A 12,933-nucleotide genomic window follows, 5' to 3' on the forward strand; every position below is an offset into this window, starting at 1 on the left:
TTCCCCCCAAAAATACAGATACAAGTATGAACACATTAAAAAAAGCAACAACAAAATATGAACAAATACGAAAGACGGATTTGGTGAAATATAAACTTATTACAATTACACGTCAGTTACACTGATATGTAACAACTCATTTGACCGATGACTGATATTGATATTGATATATCCACTTTTCTCCACCTAATTTTAGTGATCAAGTCTCTTCTGTAGTGGAATTAACATCATTTTAAACATGCATACTCTTATCATGACGGCCCACCAGCAGATGGAGACATGAAATACAACACTTTTCAATGTATGTAATACAGGAAACAGCTGATAGCAGGAATTAGTGAGCAGCTAGTAGCAAGAGGGAAACACAAACCTGACAGACACTGTAAAGATGAGCAACTGGGGAGACAAGGAATTGTGCGCCCTCCTTGTCCTCGCAAACGTAGAGGCCATTAACCGTCAGATGACGGGGACGGTGAAGAACGGGCCGACTTATGAGAGAATCACCGAAGGACTGACCAGCCGCGGCTTCCCTCCCACGTCACTGTTTACGTCACACGCTGAGCTACACGTTTTGTTACTTGCTCACGCCCCCCATTGCCCTGAAAAAGGCACATTCTGTATAAACAAAAGTAGGTAGGCGGCATTTTGCTGCACTCCCCGATTTTGTTTTATACTGCCAATGCTGAAAAAGACTGATTGGGCTTTCCTGCAAATTTGCACAACTCCTGTCTAAAAAGGGTTTTTAACATTGACTGTTAGCTCTTTTACTGTCTATAAATGAGGGCCTGTGTTCTGTAGTGAGGTTTAAATGGTTCTATGGATGAACAGAGTAGAAGCTGCTCTGACACACCGACACACTGAAGATGACCTCTTCCTCAAAGTTCTTCAGTTGGATGTGACGTCAGCAGAGTGCTGAAGAGAAGAGGATTTTTGGGGAAAGTTTAGTTCATTATAATTAAATCAGCCTCCTACGGACATGTTTCTTTTCTACATGTCTTAAATGCAATTTATATTTTTAAAATTCAATCCGCTGCCTCATTTGTAAACGGTGAAGTTTGTGTATAAGGCCGCTGTGATTTCAATAAATAGTCAGGTACAAATTATTTTAATAATCTTCTAGATAAACTTTAAGATTCCCAGAAAAGCAGCTGCACCTCGGTGTCCCTCCTCTTCTCCTCTGCGCTCTTTGCGCACAGCGTGTGCAGCCTTAAACAACATGTCAGGTTTGATTAAATGACTTATCAGAGCCACAGGGTGACCTAAACTTGATTTCAAGTTAAGGTTAAAGACAAGTGGAAGTGGGAAAGTGATTTGGTGTTTGTCTCTGTTCACACCAGGCAGTTGGTGAACCTGAATCTGTCAGAGAGTTGGAGGCAGACGGTGCAGTTTTGTGCCAGACTAGCTTACTTATTGCAAGGTGTCACCTCAGCCTTTGAGTCAGACCCTGCTCCTTCACAGCTCCACCAAATATGGCCACTTATGTTTCCAAAAATCAAAGATGGTGATGGCAGAAATGCCAAATTCTTGACTTCAAAACAGGGGTCTGCAAACCAACAGGTGATGATGGCTACGTCCATTATTTTATAAAGTCAGATTACAGCCGTTCCGAAGACACTTTCCAATTGAGAAACTTTACACTTTCAATAATCAGCACCTTCAAAAATAGTCGAACATTTTGCAAACTACACTTATTCACTGTCTGAGGATGACATGTTCAGGTGGATATCAGCTGGTCACCCATTGGTTTGTGGACTCCCGTTTTAGCTAATCCCTCATGTGCTTAGTTAAAAAGGTAAACCACCAGTGCTTTAAGATGGCTGTCATCTGATCATCTCGTTTGTGGTGTAACAGGTGGTGTGGCCACTTGAGGCCGGCTCCAAAGCGGAGTCAATCCCCACAGACCCCCATGTTCAAATGTCCAACGTTACAGCAGAAATAATGTTTACATGTTTGTGTTTACAGCCTGGTACAACAAACGGTTTTGGTCTCTAGGCCTATAGCTAATTTCTCTCATCAAAATATGGTCAGTTCTGGCGCCAACATGCTGAGATGGTGACGGCTGAAATGCTGAACTCAAGGCTTCAAAATCGTGGCCCATACACCGATGGGTGACGTCATGGTGGCTATGGTGGGACGCACCATTAGTTGTGCCCTACAGTCCACACGAGGAATCATAGAAGCTAGGAATAAGGTGCAGTAACTACTTGTCTTGTTGTGGACATCACCACGTGAAGGCCAGAGAGGCACGGGGCTTATTTGTTGCTCATCATTACAGAACATGTTAATATGAACATCAGTGTAGCAGCAGAGCATCAGAGGAGGCAGGAGGAAGCAGAGGATCTCAGATCTTCACAGTCTATACGCATTAAAACAGTGGACGCTGTAAGGTCACCTCTTGATAGGTTTTAGTGTCGTGCAGGGCTCACTGGTTCTCTTATGCATCTTTTTATTAGCTGCAGGAACTGCACGCAACTAGTTTCCTTAGAAGATCCTCTGTCAGCCCTGAGTCTAACTCTGGCTCTCAGATTCATTAATTGACGCGGGCAGCAGTGTGTTTTGACACACACAGCTCTCCACACACACACTGTGCCGGCGAAGGTGTCGTTTTCAGGCTCTGTTTCAGCGGCTGCACCCCGTGTGCATTTTGCTTGTGCGATCATGCGTGCTCGGATATAGACATTGTCATTAAAATGCTGAGGAACCTTTGTATAATTTCTTGGCAGTGAATCAACAAGCACTGTCATACCTAATTCCTAGAACGTGAACAAGGTTACATTTCCACGCAGCGGTGTTATTCATGAGCACCTCGACAAGGTTAGCCGCGTGTTCCGAACAGACAAAAAGCTGCTCCCATGCCAGACAACAGAGAGGTGCGAGAGGAGGTGAACAGAGACGTCGCTCCCAAAACATTTCAACTTGTGACAGCTGAATATTGGCAACTGCAGCCCCCCTGGCATTTCAAATAATGCCCCTCTGTTCTATTTACATTTTTTTCCTGCTGGTGTTTTATTTCCTTCCCCTCCCTCTCTCCCTCCCTCCATCCTCCGCCCGTCAAACGTGTCCGCAGAGAGAGAAGCCGAGCGCCTGTCATATTCGCAGCGTAACGCCTCCTTACTCATTATGCACCAGTGACATCATTACAAAAGCAATCACAGGGCTGTGATAAACGCCAGGCTAATTAAAAAGACAGGCTGACGAACTAACTAACAAATGTGTACGCTGATCCCGTGCAGCGCTCACATCTGCACACACACAGAAATATAACAGCAAACTGTGCTGCTTTTTTCATTTTGGTTTTGTTTTTGACATATTGTACATCTGCATGGAGTCCTTCTTGGAAAACAAACTGTTCTGTGTTAGTAGTCCATGTCTGCCCGTAGCACACGGCTGTGTATTGCTATCTTGGTGCCCTGGACTCGACACCATGGAGTGGATTGATCTTTATTATATCCAGTAATAATACACATATATTTCTTAGTTTGATTAAGTTTTACTTCGAGGTCTGAGTCATGTCATCATCAACACACAGTCTGTTAAATACGAAGCTCAGCAGACACATTTTTATTAATCTTAAATGTTTCCCTGACTCACATCAGACTTTCTGCAAACGTGCATCCTCTGCTCACACAGTGCGGATCAACAGGACCACGACGTGGCCGCTCACACTGAATATAAGCAGAGAAGGTCCGGTTAGTTTTGTCCAAACTTCAACAACACGTTCCCATCCTCATCAAGGTTTACATAAAGATAGAAAGGCAGTTTTACTTTGTGTAATTCTACTATTTACAGAAAGTAGGAAGAAAGGAAGAAAAAAGGTGGAGCTGCAGATGGATGGAAGATGCAGACAGCATGCTATGTCTGTGCAGCAGTGAAGTGCAGTGTAATATAACAGCTCAGTCTCGGTGCAGATTTCATTCAGTCACAAGATGTGAAATGCTGCTGCAGTAATTCACCATCGTCCCTGTGCCTAAAACATCTGAGGCAGCGGTTCTCTACTGGTCCAACCACGAGGTCCAGTTTGCTGTCTCGGTGAAGTAGCTGTCTGTTATTCACTCACGTTAGCACAAATCGTCAATTTAAAGTAAAAGCTTGTGCTGGAAAATCAGTGTACTTCAACATACAGTGTGTTTTTTTATACAAACTTGACACGTTCGCGAGTCAGGTCCATTCAGAATAGACCTGCAACCCACTTTTGGACCACGACCCAACGTTTGGGAACCACTACTGCGCTGTGGCACTCACCCCTTTACTTAAGAGACTGGCACACTCTCCTGCTCATCAAAAACCACTTTATATCACTGATACTGACGTCTTCTGCTAAATTTGATGTTCACTTATCATTTTATCTTTTATGGACTCATTTCATTGACTTGGTTGTGCACATACATGTGCAATATCCTGGGTATGAGTCATGTCCTTTGTTTGATCAGACATGTTTCATGCTAAAATCAGATCACATGAGTCACCTGGTTATTTTTAAATCTACATACATAAGTCGTATGCTATACTGTGAACAATATGAATGTAAGGCACTGATCGGACATCAGTGTGACCAGTGTTCACTTCGTTGAAGAAAATGACCTTTTTCCATGATGAAAACGAGATGGTGATGAGTAAAAAATAGATCCTGATAATAAAACCTACGATGAAATCTTTATGTTTCATTTTCGCTTACGAAACGAGACTTGATGAAAATGTTAGTGATGGACTGTCGAACACTGAAAGCTGAGAATGGCCGTGCTTGGACTGGTAAACTCCAGTAAATAGTCTGCACCAGGATGTTTGGGTTGGTGCGAGTTGTGAGCTGTAACTCAGCAGTAAATAATCAGCCGTGTGTGTCTGACTGTGGATGGTGGAGCTGCTGAATGGATCTGTGGAGTTTGTTAGTTGCAGTGGTGGCTGTTAGCAGCTAGCTCCGCTTGTTAGCCAATGAAGTGGAGCTAGCAGCCACTGGCCGCTTGACTTCACAGCTGATCCACGCAGGACTCAGCAGAAGGTGTTTAAACCTCCAGACTAACATGTTGCACATGAAGAAACAAGTTATGTTTCTGCTTCTTAACAGTCACATGGATAAGTCAGAGTTTACAATGAACCTGGGGACAAATCCTAGTTGGCTCACATTAGTTATTTGTTGAGAGCATAAATAGAGAGATGTTGAGCTTTTCAGATGATGATCAGTAAGTGTGTGCTCGTAAACCAGCCCTTAAACCTGTCACACACTGCTGGAGAAATTCAGTTATTTTCAATTGTAATTAGAATCACTGCTGTTTAAAGATGAAATAATAATAAATAAATAAAAACAAACATGGAAAACATGATGTCTAAAAGTTGAAAAAAAAAAATGCCATGGCTTTTTGTCAATCCAAACTATGGAGGATAAAAATCCACAAGACTAAATCTAAAACAGCTGTCAGACTTTTAAAGCAAACAAATGACAGGAAGTAATTCCTTTATTTTGGCATCCTTTAAGCCTGTGCCCTCAAACAGCCCAGTGCCACTACACAATTTGTCCAGTATGTTGCAGTAATAATGTTGCAGAGTGCTAATTGAAGACAGCTGTCACAACATCAGTATGTTGAGATTCAGGACCATCAGAAGAGTGTTTTGAAGAAGAGCACGTACGGACTGAATCTTGTCTGTTGCTCATTGTTCACAGTTCCATCTATGGAGGCTTTATTTGTATTTTATCTGTATTTTCATTGGTTGGGAGAGTGAGGATATTAAAGCTTGGGAGGTTTTAGGTACCATAAGGCCCTGAGTCTTTTGACCTTTTCAGCACACGTTGCTGCTGTTGTCTTTGGGTGTGAGGGAATTAAAGGATCACTGAGGGATAGCTTGTCAAATCTAATCAGTGTGAATCAGAGAGAGGAGTTCCTGAGGTGTGGGAGGCTGCAATATGAGGTGTGGGACTATATATACACCCTCTTTAGGTTTCTGCAAAGGGCATCCCTTTAATCAACTGACTGGAGAGAGGAGGTGCCGCTGAAGGTGAAAAAAGCACCTTTAAATATTCTTATGATCGGCTCTGGGCGTTGTCTCTCTCCGCTCGCTTATGGTGCTCGTTAGTTCTGATTCAGTGCTTCAGAAATGCTCATCTGAATAATGTAGCTTTGTTTCAAGGCCCAGAAGACAAATACCAAACTGATTCTTAAAGCTTTGTACAGTGCAATTGCCTTTGAGACTTGTTGTACTGTTGAAGTGATCAATATGTCACATTCTGTTGGATTTGAAAACAAACACACAAAAAAGTTTTTTTTAAAATCCAATTCAGACCAAAGATTTGCAATGAGACAAGTTGAAACATTCAATTACTTGCAGTGTGATGTTCTGCAGAGTTCTACAAACCTGCTGCTTCGCACCAGTGCAACTAGATGAGACGGCGTATCATCTCTAGTCAACAACTCTCTGTGCTTCTGATCTGTAACGTTGACAGGAAGTGACCGCCATGAGACGGCGTATCATCTCTAGTCAACAACTCTCTGTGCTTCTGATCCGTAACGTCGACAGGAAGTGACCGCCATGAGACGGCGTATCATCTCTTGTCAACAACTCTCTGTGCTTCTGATCTGTAACGTTGACAGGAAGTGACCGCCATGAGACGGCGTATCATCTCTTGTCAACAACTCTCTGTGCTTCTGATCTGTAACGTCGACAGGAAGTGACCGCCATGAGACGGCGTATCATCTCTAGTCAACAACTCTCTGTGCTTCCGTTCAGATTTGCAGCTTTTCAGACTTATTTTGTGGCTGAATATAATTTGTAGCTTCTTAAAATCTGAATGAAGATAGTGATAGTGAGATACTGGCTACAGTGATGAAACAAAACCAGCATCAGATGGACTGTATTCATAATCAATACGCCACAATAATATAAATAACCAGCGCCAATTCATCAGTCAATGAGAATGTGCGTGTGTGGGCGGGGCATAAGCACATACAGCCAGCATACGGAAACAGAGGGCTCGGCGGGGACGGAGCACCTGCTGCAGTTACCCAACACGCCGTCTGCGGCCATTTTGACTTGTCCAGCAGACTTCACTACAAGCTGATTGGCTGTTGAAACAGCTGACTTTAAAACCAGCTGCCAGTGATCTGACCAGATGAGTTGCAGGTGACACCATCCAGACCGGCCAGTTCACACTGCTGCAACTTTTTTCTACAACGTTCCAAAATGGTTTTATCTCATCGCGAATCTTTGGTCTGAACTTGTCGTCCTCGGCTATTTTTGCTAAACTGCTGCAAAACAACTGTTGCGGGCATAATGCTTTGTTTCATTTGGCCTTTGTTGACATTGTTTACAATGTTACTTTCTTGGCACTCTGCTCTCCTGAGTACCATTTGATAGAAAACTTTTCCTGGGATCATGAGCCCTGGGAAGTTGGTACTATGTGCAATTATTTTTTAAGGTGAAATATTCCTTTAATGTCGTTACCGTCCTGTGGATATTACAGTATTTCAGAAGCCTTCCCAGAGCATGTATAAATGTGTTGAAATACAGAACCACAATTTTTCAAATTAGTCCTACTTAATAATGAAATCCATTCTTACAGCTCTACAGTGACTGCATCTCATTATTGCATGTGTTTTGTATCTGGATACATTCAGTGGGAGTTTGGACACACCTGCGGAAAATTCTGTTTCCTGTGAATATTTAAGTTCCCTGCACCCTGCATGGTCTTAGTATGAAAGTAGTATTTTTGTGACCTGAAACTCTGTTTGCGTGTGGATGGGAGGCCTAGACATAAAAAAATATCTGTTTACAAAAACATCTGTGTAGTCCTACATGTAGACGGAGCCTGAGGCTCATCCACATGCACCCACTTCCATGATGACAGAGATCTATGAAATAAAACCATGTGTAAGCACAGATTTGTAATTGTGACAAATTTTGTTCATGTGCATACACAGAGATTTTTTTTCTTTTAATTTTACAATAAGTGACACGCATTTCTCATCACCTGGGCTCTCCAGGTCCCCAGACACAACATCAGGGACAGAGTCATTGCATATATTTAGTTTTTATTAGTGAGTATCACCAAAATTTGGTGGTACTCACTAATAAAGCACATGCACTTAATGCATTTGTAATTAATCAGTTTAATACAAAATACTTGCCTCACAGCCAACCTGCAGCCCTCCAGGCCCCTGAGGGTCTTGCCTGTCCCAGACCATTTCCCAGGTGGAAATCCAGTCTTGTAACCAGTGCTGTATTAGTGGGACAACTGCAAATGCCATAATTAGTACATACAATACTTATTCCCAGGGTGCCAGATACAGCAGCCTGGTCAGTGGCCCTTGGAACCAACCAAAAATTCATTATTGTCCAGACTCTAATTTGATATTAATAGGGTGCTTTCAAACCTGTAGTTTGGTTCATGTGGTCCGGACTTGTAGCATTTTAGATTTGGTGTAGTTCCTGTTCACACTGTCTTTGGCTCAGAGGTAGAGCGGGTCTTCCTCTAATCAGAAGATCGGCGGTTTGATCCTTTCCTCCTTAAGTCCACGTGTCAAAGTATCCTTGGGCGAGAAAGGCACTAAACAAATGCAGTCCACTTACATTCTGTGGGCTCTAGTTTCCCAGCGCAGCGCAGGGTGGCGAACCCCGAGCAGAGCTAGTTTCAAGCAACGCAACCTGAGGCGCGCTCAGTTTGGTAGTTTGGCAGACCGAGGTGCGCTGAGATGGGTGTGGCGGCGCAGCAGGGGGAGGTGTCGACAGATCCAGCTTGGCGCAGTGACAGTTTTGTGCCAAAAGGCTTCGCCGAAGGTGCGCTAAAAGCTCTCCAGCTGAAACCAGGTCTACTGTCAGCGCAGGCAGAGCGCAGCTGGTGTATGTGGAAGTTTGGCTGACCGGTGGACAGTGCGCACACGTCACCAAAACCTCACAGGCAGGTTTCCAGAATATCAGGCACATTAACGATGCAATAAATAGCCACAAAACCACTATTCAATGCAGCTATCTGCAATCAGCACATAAATGTGTCTCTATATCGACTGTCCCGTCACATCTGATGTCAGATCAAAGGGGATTGGCACCGTTTGGCACGTTTGGCACGTTTGGCACGCGTAATGGAAACCCAACCTGATTTGATTAACACAGCTGCAAACTAATGAGTTCACATTCCTCTCAGCCAACCACAAACAGCCACAGCATCAGATAGGGAGTATATATTCAGCATCTGTCATCTTAGAAAAGTCAAAAGAAAAGAAACAGAGTGAGACTGCGAGAGAGAAAGAGAGAGCGCGCACACGAGAGAAACGCAACATTGATTTACAATTGTGGTGACCTCCTCCCAGGCTACCTTTGCATCATCAGCCCGTGGAGGTCTGCTCGCAGCTCCGTATATTTGGACACTGCGAGCTTGGACCTCCCGGACCAAAACATCAGTTTCCTCCTGGGAGAAGTTTGGCCGTCTGACGCTGCTGCTCTCTTCTGCCATGGCGAATTGAATAAACTCTCATTACGCCTTCGCGCGGCGCATTTAAGGGCGAGGAGAGGGGCTCATTTGATTGGTGTGATGTGTGTAAAACCCACTCCACGCCTTCTCTCCTCCCTCTTTCTGACTTGCGCAGGTAGGAGGGATGGAGGTGGGAAAGAGGAGTAGCTGCGCCAGGCGCACGGTGTGCCAAACTTGCAAAATCCACCTGACCACACCCAGTTGGCGAAGCGCCGGTGCGCTGCGCCCCTGCCTCGCCCAGTCTGCGAAACTAGAGGCCTGAGTATCCGACAGCAAATGTGAAAAAAAGATTCTTGCATAGGTTGAATCACTATCGTTAGGTAACGCAGGGTAGAAAAATGGACGCATATTAAACAGGAAAGTTGCAGATTATTAATATTTGTCTGGTTCAAATTATAAATTCAAGGAAAAAATGGGGTTTCCAGTTTGTATAGAAGTTTGGGAAGAAACAAAAGACCAAAGGATACAAATATAGATTTTTAAAAAAAAAGGCAAAAACCAGCACCTACTCAAACACATGTCCACCCCCCACACCACACACACACACACACACACACACACACACACACACAGGGCATGCTTGTTGTTGTGTTGTTGCCTCCGAGACTGCAGCAGCTGTCAGTGTGTTAGCGTGCGAGATAAAACCAGGAGGCTCAGTGATACAGCAGGGATCTGAAGTGCCAATTAATTAGGATGAAGGAAAGAGTGTGCGAGCATGCTGCAAACCCACAGCATCAGCACAGATGTGGAAAGCAATGTTTCTGAAAAGTGTGGGCTGGGACCAAATAGGGCTTTTTGTGTAGAAATACAAGTGTTTTTATAATGATGCACCGTTCCAGGGTGAAAGACGACATTCATCATCTGGGTCTGTGGCTGAAATATTCAAACTCAGAGAGAGAATTCTTCACGTTCTTTTATCTCCTCACAAAATGTATATTCTGACAGTATTTGACAATTCAGCCAACCACAGCAGTTTACCTGCACCAGCCTCATTAGTACCAGTAATTACACTAATGCTTATCATCATGAATTTAGTGGCAAAGTAGGAGAGTATGAATCTCCTAGTTTACATTTGTCGTAATTTGGAGCAATTGTTCGGCTCCATATTTAAATTCTTCTGCATTTTAACACAGCAGAAATATGCAGCATTAAACTGTGCTAACCACTACAGCCTGCCTCTGAGGCTTTGGAAATATATTTGCCGAGCTTAATTTGAAAAATACCTTGGAGGAAGGGTATACGACTCGAGTGGAGAAGCAGACTATTTGTGTTTCACCTGCTCACAGCGCTCATTTATGCAGAACAAATCCAGCGAGGGGAGTTTTAGCCTGAGCCGGTCCAAAATACAGAGAAAAGCATTTTTAAAGATATTACCACAGTCTTCCCAAAGTCTACATTTTTATGTTGCTTAAACCTCCCTGTTTTTTCATCCTTGTGGTTTTACATCAATAAAATGTAAGCCAGGTGTGAATAAGGTGAATGTCTCCTGTCCACAGATAGGGCCTTTTCTGTATGGTGGGGGGGCACAAAACTATGGTGTGTCAGCGTGGGTTTCCTCCAGGTGCTCTGACATGTTCTCCCTGTGTCAGCGTGGGTTTCCTCCAGGTGCTCTGACATGTTCTCCCTGTGTCAGCGTGGGTTTCCTCCAGGTGCTCCCACATGTTCTCCCCGTGTCAGCGTGGGTTTCCTCCAGGTGCTCCCACATGTTCTCCCCGTGTCAGCGTGGGTTTCCTCCAGGTGCTCCCACATGTTCTCCCCGTGTCAGCGTGGGTTTCCTCCAGGTGCTCTGACATGTTCTCCCTGTGTCAGCGTGGGTTTCCTCCAGGTGCTCTGACATGTTCTCCCTGTGTCAGCGTGGGTTTCCTCCAGGTGCTCCCACATGTTCTCCCCGTGTCAGCGTGGGTTTCCTCCAGGTGCTCTGACATGTTCTCCCCGTGTCAGTGTGGGTTTCCTCCAGGTGCTCTGACATGTTCTCCCTGTGTCAGCGTGGGTTTCCTCCAGGTGCTCCCACATGTTCTCCCTGTGTCAGCGTGGGTTTCCTCCAGGTGCTCCCACATGTTCTCCCCGTGTCAGCGTGGGTTTCCTCCAGGTGCTCCAGCTTCCTCCCACAGTCCAAAGACATGCAGGTTAACTGGTGACTATAAATTGTCCGTAGGTGTGAATGTGAGTGTGAATGGTTGTTTGTCTCTATGTGTCAGTCCTGTGATAGTCTGGTGACCTGTCCAGGGTGAACCCTGCCTCTCACCCCTGTCAGCTGGGATAGGCTCCAGCAACCCCACGGAAATTGATTGATTGATAAATGTGTGCAACTAAAATCAATACCATATATAAATAATGTTTTCTTTTCCTGAACAAATCTGATGCCATGACAGCAGCGGACAGTATACATCCTCCCCCGCCTCCAGTCCACCTCATCTAGCAGCCTCCCATACACCTCTCCCCCAAGGTTACCCAGCATTGCGCACACTAACACAACCAGCAGTCAACACAACATGACACCTTCCATCACCTGACGTGGACTGACCAGAGTCTTTATGTCAATCATGAATAGATCCTGTGCACACGAGCACAAACATACCTTCACAGTCTCGTGCATGAAGAGGGAACTGTAGAGAAGCCATGCAGTCTGTGCTCCTTAGTTGAAATGCATTTATTTTCTTTTTCTCTATAAACTGATGCAAATAAATGAGATTGTATCTTCAACTATTTTAATTTCAAAACATTTATCATAATTTAGAGCACTGACACTCAGTAACTTTACAAGAGAAGTTTATTGTAGCTGAGCGCGAGTTGGTGAGGAGGTGTATTTAATTACTGATCCATTTTAGGTGAGAGACATTTAATTTGAATTTATTTAGAGATGTTTCTCAGCAAGATTATAAAGTTTTCCACTTTGACTCCCACATGGAAGACATTTGGACTGGTGACGCTTCAAAAACACTATTTTTCTCCCCCGTCACTTTATTGCTTCAGTTTTTTACCCACTGTTACGGTATTATCCAGCCGAGAGAAGAGGATGATAATATTTTTTACAAGTCTATCTGTGTCTACTTTACTTTGTATTATGGAGCTTTGCAAGCAGCAGCGCATCTTTTGTTGACTGTTTTGTTTCAAGTTGTTTGTCAAATGCAGAATTTCAGTGGAACAGTAGTTAGCAATTAAATGTCTGGTCTCAGGCTCCCTCCAGCAAGGCTCCTACAAAAGGTGCAAAATAAAAATGAGAATCCAAAGATCACAAAATAAAATACAAGAATACAGTTTAATATATATTTTAAGCAGAATAAAATAAACATAAATGAATAAAGTATGAAATATAACTGTGGTGTTGCCCTGGGTTTTACCTCTCAGGCTACAAGCTGCCCAGACGCTGGTGGTTCTTGGAGCCATACAGACCCTGAGAGAAGGCAGTGCAGACACTACTCAGGGCTGGATGCTTTACTGCACTGGGTCAGGTACCCTCAGGTGCCCAGTGGGCAACC

Source organism: Epinephelus lanceolatus, chromosome 20, assembly GCF_041903045.1.
Source record: "Epinephelus lanceolatus isolate andai-2023 chromosome 20, ASM4190304v1, whole genome shotgun sequence".
NCBI classification, from domain to species: domain Eukaryota; kingdom Metazoa; phylum Chordata; class Actinopteri; order Perciformes; family Serranidae; genus Epinephelus; species Epinephelus lanceolatus.